Genomic DNA, 14807 nt, shown 5'->3' with positions numbered 1-14807 from the left:
TAAAAAAGCGCGAGTATGTCAAGATTTTTGTTTATGAAGCTACCAGATGCGTCGAAAGCTAATTCCCTTTTCGTGCATCCCTAACTCTGCCCAGGACACATTCGTCTTTTTTGTGCTATGATGGGATCACGTTCCATTCTGATTCCAACTTTTATTCTACCATACGTTTTACGTTAGATTGCCATATCTTGGCAACCGACGTAGATTTTTGTTGACTCGTGAGATGACTGCTCCGGTATAGGTTTTTTTTATCGTTTTTAGAATCACGTTGCTTGAGTTGAGCATCGTTAGTCTGGCTCCTCTACGATTACCTGCCTCATATGGTCGAACTTATCCAGTATAACGACAGGCCTCACCACCACGTCAAGGTCACATGCTCGTAGGAGGTTTTCTTTACTTTTTATATTTTTAATTTTGCTATATATTATTTAATTATTTTGTTGTTTTGTTGTATGTATTTTTAGTTTTTTTTCATTTAGTTTAATTTTAATTTTAGATAAGTTTAACTTAGATATGTTTACTATATCGCAAGTTGAACATCTCACACAACAAATAGTAAACTACTGAAAAGTATACATATTGTTATTATCTCTTATCTTAAAATTCTTGTCACTGTTTATTTAAGGTATACAACATCAAAAATTGAAACTGAAGGAACAGCCTTCAAAAAAACTCACGTGAAAATTTTTGGCGTGAAATATTGCAACAACCAATCCGAATTAAGTATGATTGCCTGAAATAAGCAGAAGAACTGTGAAATAATGTATGCACGACAAAATACTCTTAACATTTCAGTCTTGTGCGAAAACTGGCGAACTTAAGATTGTTTTGTACAGAAAATTTTTTTATACAAGACAGCATAGTAGTTCTCGATGAAAAACGCAGTAAAACATTTTTCAATGGTGAGAAATAAAGTTACATTTTTCCTGACAATTATGTCCATAGTAATTTTCGGGTTTAATTTTCTGCATGGTGATTGATAAAGCTTTAAGCACTCGATCAAATAGTGTATCATTTTGTACCGGGCTGTTCATAACTCTAGTTTGGTACAGCATTTTTTTGGACGTCCGAAGATTTATCGATGATCTGAAGCCACTAGTGAATAAAATCTTTAGCGTATAAACAGCTAAACAATAATTTACTGCAAAAGTCAGTTTCTTCAATTACACCCAAAAGCCACGCTTAAATTGCAATTCATTTCTACGAAACGCAGTTCCATGTGCATACCCATGATTTTTTTTGCACATAAAATCCGAACGATGGAACCTTTTTGCCAACGTTTATTATAATTACTATAAGAATATTTTCTTATTATCATCTGTATCACTTTAAACCATCTCAACAAGTGCGACTAGCATAACACTGATTTCATGTATATTTTACGTGAAGCTTTAGAGCGCTATATAGTGCAACTATTAAAGCTTCCACAAAACAACAGGACGACCATTAGTTACTTTTGTTTGTCTACCTTCTTACAAAATTTGAACCTATTGGCACAAGTCTGTCAGAACACATTTTTGCAACAGCGCATCCACGTGTTACGATTACAAAGGCCGAATTTAAAATTATAGTTTCTACAATAGTACAGACAATTTTAAAAGCGAATAACGCCTCAGAGGCACTAACTGAAATTAAATGGCCTTTTACTTAGAACTCGGTGTTACAAGGACCCCGGTACATGTACACTTTGATCATAAAGATGTTTTAAGAACAACAGAAAAAGAAACATGATAACAGATACTCCTGTACTGGCTTTAAAACAAAACGTGAGCATTAGTAAATCAATAAAAAATACAATTGAGCAGTCAATAATCCAAACATAATAGCGCTGTAACGCTTGTGTTAAGTAGCACACGACGGTAACTGTGCTAGCAAAAGCATAGGAGTTTTCATGAGCTTAATTTTTTCAATAAAATAACAAACAAATTATAAAACTAACTTTAGGCCTTTGTTGTACACGCTTAAGATTGTACTACATATTTTTGTGACGTAAAAAACTTGCCCCACGGGGGCACTACACGACATCAACGAAAGGCATTCGAGGAGTGCGAGGGCGGTTGGTGGGAGTTGTGAACTTCACAATTGTCAACCTAGCACAAAATTTCAAAAACGGCTTTAAAACTGACTATATTGTCTAGCGCAGCAAATAAGAATATTGAGAAAAGGGCTTTTAAAAAAAATGGTGGTACTCTGAAGAACAGTCAATTTTTTCGACAAATAGGTCGTTATAAAAACATGCACCAGAAATCGAAATTGAAATATATCTCAGAAATCCTACGTACTACAGTGAAAAATAAGTCTACTCACAAGTTACAAAAAGATGTGATGTAACCGCAAGTATATTTCATGAGTTATAGCTCCCGCCGTTTCAAAAATGCTGTTTTGGAAATACAAGCGTTTAAAATTTCAACTTGTATTTTTAATGTTGAATTGAAGAAAACCTTTAATTGGCAGTGCCAGCACCGTACAATTGGCCATTTTTTCGACGATGTCGAAACACACTGCTTTAGACGAAATAATATCGATTAACTGACTTCCGCTTAAGAATGGAAGCGTTTCTTGCGGGGCTGGGTTTACTTTTCGAACCTTTTCTAGGCGTATAAATACGTCTGTTTGTCAATTTCAAGCACTCACATTTTACTTCGTAAAAAAAAAGCGAAATGAAAAGTTAACCAGGCGCGAGACAAGCACGCTCTTTCGTGGTGTTTACCATAAACGAATCATGTTATGAGGAGAAATCTTGTTGAGAATAGAATTTTATTTGGTAATAACGTCCTCTGTGGTGCTACCCGAAACTAACAGGACCTCTGTCCCAACGGTAACTATTATACGAGTAGTATTGGAGCGGTTGCATTCGGGCGCTCGGATGGTCCAGACCTCCACGCAGTAAATTGCGGTTTTAACATATTGTTAATATTTATGACATATTTTATATGAATAAATCTCTCTAAAGAACATTTTAAGCCAATACAAACAATAGGCTACAAACGTTTTTACCCTGACCTATGCCCTTAATAGCACGATGCTCAGGGTTAGTCCTGCATCAGCCTCAAAAGCATTTAGAACGGTACATGTGGACACGTCCACCAAGCAAGTCAGCAGGAAACAGGTCTGGTCAAACTCCAGAGACAGAGCAAAGCAGCTACTCTAGTAGGCTGTACATGAGTCCAAAGCTTTCGCTATTACTTCTGTTTTTTTTTCTTTTCATAAAAATCTTACAGCTTATAAACCATACTATTCCTTAGAATTATAAATAAACTTTCTAGCCACTAGTGCAAGTGCGCTTGATTTGGTCATCAGTCCGGAAGGGTTGTCTTGAAACTAACTCCCAGCTGAGGAAAGCCACGGAACTCTGGACTACTCGCTATTCCTCTTTATGTTGATCATTTGGACTACCCTACTGGTAGACAATAGTCCTCGCTTGGTCACTACTAAACCTGCGCTAGGTTTCTCATCAGTTTCACAGATGTGAGGTTGGGCTTGTTCGATTTTCTGGATTGTGCTGTATTCACTCGCGCTGTTTCCATTTGCTTGAGGCGCATCTTGAATTTCTACATCTACATTTACATGACTACTCTGCAATTCACATTTAAGTGCTTGGCAGAGGGTTCATCGAACCACAATCATACTATCTCTCTACCATTCCACTCCCGAACAGCGCGCGGGAAAAACGAACACCTAAACCTTTCTGTTCGAGCTCTGATTTCTCTTATTTTATTTTGATGATCATTCCTACCTATGTAGGTTGGGCTCAACAAAATATTTTCGCATTCGGAAGAGAAAGTTGGTGGCTGAAATTTCGTAAATAGATCTCGCCGCGACGAAAAACGTCTTTGCTGTATTGACTTCCATCCCAATTCGCGTATCATATCTGCCACACTCTCTCCCCTACTACGTGATAATACAAAACGAGCTGCCATTTTTGGCACCCTTTCGATGTCCTCCGTCAATCCCACCTGGTAAGGATCCCACACAGCGCAGCAATATTCTAACAGAGGACGAACGAGTGTAGTGTAAGCTATCTCTTTAGTGGACTTGTTGCATCTTCTAAGTGTCCTGCCAATGAAACGCAACCTTTGGCTCGCCTTCCCCACAATATTATCTATGTGGTCTTTCCAACTGAAGTTGTTCGTAATTTTAACACCCAGGTACTTAGTTGAATTGAAAGCTTTGAGAATTGTACTATTTATCGAGTAATCGAATTCCAACGGATTTCTTTTGGAACTCATGTGGATCACCTCACACTTGATGTTCAATGTTCTATTTCTGTTTTTGGTGACATCTCTTAAACTTTACTTCGTGATAAATTTTAACATTGTCATTTTATGCTTTAACCACCTCTTTAGGTTCAACCTCTGCATGTACGTTACACAAAACATCTTTCCAATATTAGCAGAAAAAGTTAGAAAACTTGTACAACCATTTAGAATGTTTCACTGTGACGTGGATCGTAAAATGGAGCTTGTGTAGTCGGTAACCATACGCTCTTTTGTCTGCTTCACAGATCACGTCGGAGATTCGTGACTGCTGCAATGTCTCCAGACGCAATCATTGACAGTGAAAAAGTCGCTATTTACAACGGATCCATTGCAACGGTAAGTGACACCTGTGATTAATCTTTCATATTTTTTTAATACTTCACAGTTTAGAAAGTGTAAAGCATCCCGTATCGTTAACACTATTATACGTGGTACGATGTACTTAAAATTTACAATGCGTTTATGTTCCGTAGTTTTGGTGGATCCTGTTCAAAGAAACAAAGCATCTGTGTTAGTCTTCACGTGCTATAATCCACGACAGTGACAACCAGTATGTAAATATGTTTTGATACACTCCTTTTGCTTCGTGGGAAGAATTGAAAACGTCCACCGCTGGGAGAACCAGGGACTCTTGAATCCAGCGGTCGTCTCGCTTTGCAACCCCGCCTATCAACACTGGTGGATCCTTCACGTAATGAGTCGGCTACACTGTTTGCTCCAGGAAAAATAGTAATTATTTTAGGAGGTACAGACTAAGTCGAATAAAACATTGAGTGTAAGGTATGTGTAGCAGCGAAAGTACCTACGAGCCCAGATAACGATCTAAGTCAAGGTCACCGCCCACGCCTCTAGTGAAATTGCGTGTGTTAAATTCAGGGTCTTGATGTCACCTTATACCTGTCACATATCAAGATAACACCCATTCCGCCGCCAGCGCCTCTAGGGTAGTTGTATGACATTGATGTTAGGTCAATAGAATAACATAAAAATGGCGGGAAAATAAAGTTCCGCTCCTGCTGTCCTTCCCTTCTTCTCATTATTCAATTGAGTGATCTCATAATTCGATCTGTGTACACTGTATAATTGGATTTCTCATTATTATTCATATATTAATATTCTACGTGTCTTTTTCAAATACGTACGATTTTTCTTTTCAAAAAGTGTAGTGCCTCCCAGGTGCAGTAGGGTGGGAATCAGCACTAGCTGAAATGTTGGGCCATGACACATAGTTGTTGAAGTTTCTGTTGCCTGCACCATAGAAGTAGCGCATACTTGAATTATGAGATCACAAAACGCAGCCAACGTATGCACCTCAGCAGCAGCAACACAGCGACGATCCACAGTGATGGGCAACCTGATATGCAGCAACTGTTCCCAGACAATGAGTACCTATTATCGCCATCATCGGTACCGCCCATCAGACAGCTAACATGGTATAAATCGGCCATTAAAGTGATGTTATCCTCCATTATGTACAGTCCGAGTGTGAGCGGTAGTATAGGTTTTGTTGTAAGTTTGTCCTCAGATCGTAGGCTCAACATACTGTTAAGGATCGAAAATCGTCAATATAGTGGTATGAATGTAATGCGTTCACGCTATGAATGTGTATAATGTCGATTTTTCAGATATATCTACAATGTTAAGTTCTCCTGTGTTACGAAATTACCAGACAGTATGAGTAGGTGACTGTCCGAGAACAGTGACAGTATATAACAATGGATGGGAATACCGAGAAGTGGAGTTCAAAATTTGGTGTGTTAGCTCAGCCATCAGTGTGCTGTGAATGAATGTCTCAAGTGTTGCAAGTATGTGAATGGATTTTTAGGAAATGTATGGCATGTGCTTACAAAGCTTGTTCATCGGGACACTTCATGCCAAGAATTTCAGTGAGTGGTTTGCTTATGTATACATTATGTATGGTGCATCATCACTACCACATGTTGCTAAAGAATTACAAGCGTGTTTGTACATATATGTTTACCCTACAATGTTATCTGAAATTACAAAAAAATGAAAACAATGACTGTCTCCAATATAAAGTGCATTATTTAAACAGACAAACTCTCACTGCATATCAAGTGTGTGTTTCACTGCAAGGAACTTGTCTCTGCATTATTAGTGTGTTTAAAAAATGAAATCCCAGTATATTATAAACAGTGGAATTTTCTGCAAGCACTCTCACATGAGATCACCTCCCATTGCTGTTTTACAATTTTGGGTTAATTTGTTACATTTTTGACCAATTTTCCCTCAGTAACCAAAAACACACTTTTCAAGTTTGTCAATTAAAGTTCCAGATTTGGTTATTCAACAAATACTGCAATGCATTGTTTACACAAATAAACTCTTCCTGTGTGCCAATGCTACAAGTATACGATTCACTACAAGGAAATTATCCTAGCATTAGAGTTGTGTTACAATCAATGGCAACACTAGAAGACTGCCTTAGAGCAGACTGCTACTATAGGATAATGGTAGACTCGTCAATAACGGCAGAAAATGGAAATATGCACAAATACACACACACACACACACACACACACACACACAATGTAGGAAAATTTACACTGTAAATTTATACTGTAAATAATTACCCCCACCCACCACCACAATCAGCATATGATGATAAAACACACACACACACACACACACACACACACACACACAAACACACACATGATATAGGTAAATTTACACTGTAAACAAGTAATCCCCACCCACCACCACAACCAGCATATGATGGTAATGGGATAGGCATGCAGTTTGTTGGAAACAAACTGAAAAGAATACGATGTGGCGTCCTCCATTAATCATATCCGTGGTCACATGCAGCTCCCCAGATAGCTAGCTGAAGATCTATTGCTGCAACAGCTCCCTGCCACCAGAGGCTGACCACCCACGTCAGAAGCTGCACTGTCGAGAAGACATGACAGGTCCTAACTAGCAGACATGACGCACCGGCCAGACACCTTCAGAATCGCCCACATACCTGATGAATAACGCTACTGAAGAGCTAGAAATGTGGAGAACATATCCTTGGCTCCTTTCGACGTACACTGTTATGTGTTTGTAACATTAAAGCAGTTAGGACCCTGACATACGTCCAGGAATTTCACAGTTGCTACCATTTCCAGAGGCTTGCTGCCTATACTATAGTGGAATTGCAGCAGATTTCTACATACACTATTTTGTGTTTGTATCGTTAGAGCACTAAGGCGTCTGGCAAACGGGTGCAGGTAGCATCTAATACACCTCGAAAACATCACGAACCAATCACTTACCTAACACAGTTTTATCAGCAGTCTCGAATGTGTTCTAAATTTAGGAGTCACAACCGGAAGTATTGTTATGATACTTGAGCAACTTATAAGCAAAAAACGATCTAGTTTTCGGACTGACATTAGATTCTTAAGTGATTCCTTATATCAAAAACAATGAAAGACTAGCTCCAATACCAAGAACGATAGCAGTTGTGCGCGAATAGTAAAGCAGAAAGAATGTATGATTTTGTTTGCATGTGATTCGAGGATATACTGGGTGTGGTTATGAGAAAGTACAGCTAAAGCTATATTCCTGTATGTTTGAGTGTCCTTTATAGTATTTGATTCTTCAGAAATATAAGTGTGATATGGGGCCTTAAGTAAAATTCGAGCAACTTACCTTAACGAGAAAATGCTGTACTTCACATACATCTTCATTTGGTGAACTGGTGGCGTCGAGAAGAAATGCAAATCGATTTTTTTCCGTTTTGCTTTGAAATCAATGAATTTTTAATAAATAATAATTCAAGAACAGTCTTAATCGCATTTATTATGGTTACAATACCGCCAACCAGTTTCAACCCGACGTAGGGGTCATCTTCTGCTGGTGGTGTCACACCTGTCTACATAACGGCAGGAAACTACCACTGTCGTTACGTAGACAGGAGTGAAACCACCAGCAGTCGACCAATGGTGTAAACGCCCAGAAGATGACCCCTACGTCGGGTTGAAACCGGTTGGCGGTATTGTAACCATAATAAACGCGATTAAGACTGTTCTTGAATTATTGATTAATCATACTAATCGCTGCTTCTCTCCACAACCATGTTGTCCAAAAATGAATTTTTACCTTGAAAAAGGTTCTCCTGCAGTTTGTATCTGTTAGCGAATTGTAGAGGATGGCTAAGTGCTACATGAATCTTGATACAGGTATGTGTAACGTATTACATATAAATAGGCAGAGAGATACACCACTGTTCTACTACACTGTAAGTGTATTGGAGTCTTTGTCAGCGTTTGGTTTATAACTCATTCCACCACTTTAGGGAAGGGAGGGAGGTGACTTGTACAGAGTACTGCGAGCATATTTGGAAGAAAAAGTACTGTTTATTGCCATTTAATACATGTAGACAGACTTCCACGGGGTCAAATAAACAGCCCATTCCACAAAGAGAAATCGTAACTTATAATATAGTAATACCACGATCCTTAGCCAAGGAAGATGTAACAGTTTTATCGTAGTTTACAGTAACATTACTGCTTCCTTGGTAGTCTTCTCGCACACGGAAGTCGTGGTTTGATGTTAGGTGGTCATACATCTCCATTTTCTTAAAAACCATAGGAAATTCGAGAAGTTACTACACGCCTTGTAATAAGAGCCAGATGAGGCGTACTCGAAGTGCGGGAACAGTTTAACAGTGCGGCAATATAGAACATTACAACAGACGCGATATGGAGGCAACCCTCATTGAGGATGGATAATCTTGCTAAGAAGTGCACAACGTAGAGCGTCACAAGAACATTCTCGATTTTTATACCACAATTTACCTTATAAAAAATCCGAATTATTTTAATACCTTTAGCTGCCAACGAGCGTTGACATATATCAACGGGGACAGGTGAAAATGTGTGCCCTGACTGGGACTCGAACCCGGGATCTCCTGCTTATATGGCAGACGCTCTATCCATCTGAGCCAGCGAGGTCACAGAGGATAGCGCGACTGCAGGGACTATCTCGTGCGCGCCTCCCGCGAGACCCACAGTCTCGCCTTGTACGTCCGCACACTACATTCGTAGTGTCCCACCCGAACACACTCATTACTCGTGGAAGACATTCTTTCTAAGTACCGTAAGAGTTCGGGGAATATGTGTGCATCCGCACAGAAGAAGAAGGGCATGGCTGGTGTTGCCAGAACTATATACTTATATGGATATGGTGTCTGTTCTTTCTGACATGTCCGAAAGAACAGACACCATGTAAGCAGGAGATCCCGGGTTCGAGTCCCAGTCGGGGCACACATTTTCACCTGCCGCCGTTGATATATATCAACGCTCGTTTGCAGCTGAAAGTATTAATACAATTCTAATTTCGTTCTAGACGGCTGCAGGTCATCAATGGTGTCTGCTCTTTCGGACATGTCCGAAAGAACAGATATCATATCCATATAAGTACATACTTCTGGCAACACCTGCCATGACCTTCTTCTTCTGTGCGGATGCACACATATTCCCCGAACGAGTAATGAGTTTGTTGCGGTGGGACACTACGAATGTAGTGTGTGGACGTACAAAGCGAGAATGTGGGTCTCGCGGGAGGCGTGCACGAGATAGTCCCTGCAGTCGCGCATCCTCTGTGCCCTCGGTGACTCATCTGGATAGAACGTCTGCCATGTAAACAAAAGATCCAGCGTTCGAGTCCCGGTCGGGACACACATTTTCACCTGTCCCCGTTGATATATACCATCGCTCTTTGGCAGCTGAAGGTATTAATATAATTGTGATTTCGTTCTAGACGGCTGCAGGTCATCGATGGTGTCTGTTCTTTCGGACATGTCCGAAAGAACAGACACCATATCCACATAAATTATAAAAATCCATCCTCTTGTAGTGTACTTGCAGATCTGCGTTGTATAAGGCCGCTGCGTAGATTGGCAGATATCATTTTACGGAAACAGAATCCGATAAGATCAGTACAGTTCGACGATCGGAATAAATGTCTCAAGGGTTTCGGGGCACTCAGTTGAAACTTAATTGACGAAAGGACTCTACTTACGTCCGCTCGTTCGTGTCCGAACAATCCGCCTCCAACCTCACATATTTTGCATGTTGTAACATTCAGAAATCATAATATAATTGATTGAAAGACAAGGTAATGGCTTGAATCAAAACGGAGCCGACACTACAGATAGATTTAAACAACCTCTATCGAACAAATATTATTACAACTACGACAGTTACATCTGATCAGCTGTAGCTCTCAACAACAACAAAGTGATAACACAAGGAGAAGATAAAAGAACAGCGCTCTTTCTTTTGTTCTCAGTGACTTTGCATTAGCCACTTTGACAACTTCCGGTTTGTTAAATGCAGTCTTTGAACACATACCAAAATCGTGTTCTTCGTTACAATTAAAGTATTGTTTTTTCTTTTTTACACAGCATTACATTAGCAATTATGAAATAAAAATTAAGGCAAAAAGACAATGAAACGTTTTAAAGGTCTTGTGTTATATCCACATCCGTAAGGTGGTAATCGTCTACACAAAGATGATGTAACACTCCAGGTACTTGACTCCTTAGAACATGTATTTTAACACCGAATAATGCCACATTATACGTATATGATATAGGCATAGCTTTTTTATATTTACTCGATATAGTTTCGAATGTCTCCTGCTAATTTTGTTCCAATGTGGCTATTCGTGATACAGTTGTCCACATGTTGTGGAATACGGAATTTTCGTCTTCACCATAATCTGTAGAATGTATTGGCTTTCCAGTATTAAAGCACACATACAGGGTATTACAAAAAGGTAAGGCCAAACTTTCAGGAAACATTCCTCACACACAAATAAAGAAAAGATGTCATGTGGACATGTGTCCGGAAACGCTTAATTTCCATGTTAGAGCTCATTTTAGTTTTGTCAGTATGTACTGTACTTCCTCGATTCACCGCCAGTTGGCCCAATTAAAGGAAGGTAATGCTGACTTCGGTGCTTGTGTTGACATGCGACTCATTGTTCTGCAGTACTAGCATCAAGCACATCAGTACGTAGCATCAACAGGTTAGTGTTAATCACGAACGTGATTTGCAGTCACTGCAATGTTTACAAATGCGGAGTTGGCATATGCCCATTTGATGTATGGATTAGCACGGGGCAATAGCCGTGGCGTGGTACGTTTGCATCGAGACAGATTTCCAGAACGACAGGAAGACGTTCGAAGCAATTGATCGGCGTCTTAGGGAGCACGGAACATTCCAGCCTATGACTCGCGACTGGGGAAGACCTAGAACGACGAGGACACCTGCAATGGACGAGGCAATTCTTCGTGCACTTGACGATAACCCTAATGTCAGCGTCAGAGAAGTCGCTGCTGTACAAGGTATCGTTGAACACGTCACTGTATGGAGAGTGCTACGGGAGAACCAGTTGTTTCCGTACCATGTACAGCGTGTGCAGGCACTATCAGCAGCTGATTGGCCTCCACGGGTACACTTCTGCGAATGGTTCATCCAACAATGTGTCAATCCTCATTTCAGTGCAAATGTTCTCTTTACGGATGAGGCTTCATTCCAACGTGATCAAATTGTAAATTTTCACTATCAACATGTGTGGGCTGACGAGAATCCGCACGCAATTGTGCAATCACGTCATCAACACAGATTTTCTGTGACCGTTTGGGCAGGCATTGTTGGTGATGTCTTGATTGGGCCCCATGTTCTTCCACCTACTCTCAATGGAGCACGTTATCATGATTTCATACGGGATACTCTACCTGTGCAGCTAGAACATGTGCCTTTACAAGTACGACACAACATGTGGTTCATGCACGATGGAGCTCCTGCACGTTTCAGTCGAAGTGTTCGCACGCTTCTCAACAACAGTTTCGGTGAGCGATGGATTGGTAGAGGCGGACCAATTCCATGGCCGCCAAGCTCTCCTGACCTCAACCATCTTGACTTTCAATTATGGGGGCATTTGAAAGCTCTTGTCTACACAACCCCGATATCAAATGTAGAGACTTTTCGTGCTCGTATTGGGGATGGTTGTGATACAAAACGCCATTCTCCAGGGCTGCATCAGCGCATCAGGGATTCCATGCGACGGAGGGTGGATGCATGTATCCTCGCCAACGGAGGACATTTTGAACATTTCCTGCAACAAAGTGTTTGAAGTCACGCTGGTACGTTCTATTGCTCTGTGTTTCCATTCCATGATTAATGTGATTTGAAGAGAAGTAATAAAATGAGCTCTAACATGGAAAGTAAGCGTTTCCGGACACATGTCCACATAACATATTTTCTTTCTTTGTGTGTGAGGAATGTTTCCTGAAAGTTTGGCCGTACCTTTTTGTAACACCCTGTATATGTATCGTCCGTCTCTGCATCTAGTGTTTACCTTCAAGTCCTACAGCTTCTACCGCAATTTTCGATTACTCCCTCTGTATTATGTTTTTTCTAAGTGTATGTGTGGTTTCATCACTATCCCATATCTAGTGTTTACACTGAAGTTCTTAGCTTTTCTATAAATTTCGATTATTCGTTGTGTACAAGGCTTAGTTATGTAAGTGTATCTATAAGAAAGGGTACGCAGGTAGCTATAACTGATATGCTACAGTAAGTTTGTGTGGTAACAGAAGCAGATATGTTTCCATGCAATACACAACAGTACAGCATCAAGTTGCTATTAGAGGGCAGCAGAAGCTACCTCTGGCCAAAGCCTTCTAGGTGGTGTTGCTCTGGCATGCTGTTCGACTAATGCTACAGACCCAAATGATTAAAGAGTAGCACTCTGCGAGGAATAAATTGCCATATTTTTAACTCTGCATAAGACTGTCCACATCGACAGATGCGGGTACCGACTGTCAATCATGATTCCTCAGTGTTGACCAATTTTTTCCCAACTAAGAGTTAAGATCACGATGTAATCACCTTAAGAATTGACATATCTAGATATTTTCTGTCTCCATGCAGAATGTCTATCTATCGCATCTCACTTTAAGGGGCTCCGGAACGCCCTATACTTCCAATGTTAAAATAACGCTTATAAATTACATCTTTCCTCACAAAGTATTTGAGGTAGGAAGTTGAACTTTTTACAGATTATTTATTGGAATATGGGCTACAACTTAACACAGGGATTTTACAAAATTTTAGTTCAGTTATTAAAGATGATTTTTTTTCAATTGTAATGAAAATTCACAATATTTTTTTGCAATTTTTTATTTATATATTCAAAAATATACAGGTTTTTTGGAAAAAGGCTGTGTTAAATTATGCAGAAGGTACTGTGTAACATTTACTGAAATTTGAAACAAATATGTTTGGAAGATCCTTAGAAAACATGTAATTAGTATGAGAAAATAAAAGCTTTGGGAATCGAGCGACAAAGATTGGATTAACTTTTTAGTGCATTCCAGGTCCATAGGATGGAGTATCTTCATCCTCTGCAAACTCCTCCTCCAGCTTCCTCTTGTTCCTCCTCCTGTTTACTCTTGCTTGTATTTCTAGACTCTTTACAGCCCTGTCTGCAGCCCGAAGGCGTTCCTTGTCTAAAGCAAGCATCGCTCGTACTATGTTAGAATGTTATTATTTACAGTAATAACACATACCTTTGGCTTTCCAACATTTCTCCTTTTCTTAAAAGTCTTCAGAGGATTTCTGATAACTTTACTTTTACTCATTATTATACTTCAACAAAATAGAGACTCAAGGAACAGAATTAATTACGAATATTTTCGAGATAACGACAGAGTAAATAAACATGAAACAATCGACAATCACACCAGCGATATATACTCCTGGAAATTGAAATAAGAACACCGTGAATTCATTGTCCCAGGAAGGGGAAACTTTATTGACACATTCCTGGGGTCAGATACATCACATGATCACACTGACAGAACCACAGGCACATAGACACAGGCAACAGAGCATGCACAATTTCGGCACTAGTACAGTGTATATCCACCTTTCGCAGCAATGCAGCCTGCTATTCTCCCATGGAGACGATCGTAGAGATGCTGGATGTAGTCCTGTGGAACGGCTTGCCATGCCATTTCCACCTGGCGCCTCAGTTGGACCAGCTTTCGTGCTGGACGTGCAGACCGCGTGAGACGACGCTTCATCCAGTCCCAAACAAGCTCAATGGGGGACAGATCCGGAGATCTTGCTGGCCAGGGTAGTTGACTTACACCTTCTACAGCACGTTGGGTGGCACGGGATACATGCAGACGTGCATTGTCCTGTTGGAACAGCAAGTTCCCTTGCCGGTCTAGGAATGGTAGAACGATGGGTTCGATGACGGTTTGGATGTACCGTGCACTATTCAGTGTCCCCTCGACGATCACCAGTGGTGTACGGCCAGTGTAGGAGATCGCTCCCCACACCATGATGCCGGGTGTTGGCCCTGTGTGCCTCGGTCGTATGCAGTCCTGATTGTGGCGCTCACCTGCACGGCGCCAAACACGCATACGACCATCATTGGCACCAAGGCAGAAGCGACTCTCATCGCTGAAGACGACACGTCTCCATTCGTCCCTCCATTCACGCCTGTCGCGACACCACT

This window comes from Schistocerca cancellata, chromosome 2 (assembly GCF_023864275.1).
Source record: "Schistocerca cancellata isolate TAMUIC-IGC-003103 chromosome 2, iqSchCanc2.1, whole genome shotgun sequence".
NCBI classification, from domain to species: domain Eukaryota; kingdom Metazoa; phylum Arthropoda; class Insecta; order Orthoptera; family Acrididae; genus Schistocerca; species Schistocerca cancellata.
Note: the sequence above shows the minus strand (reverse complement) of the source record.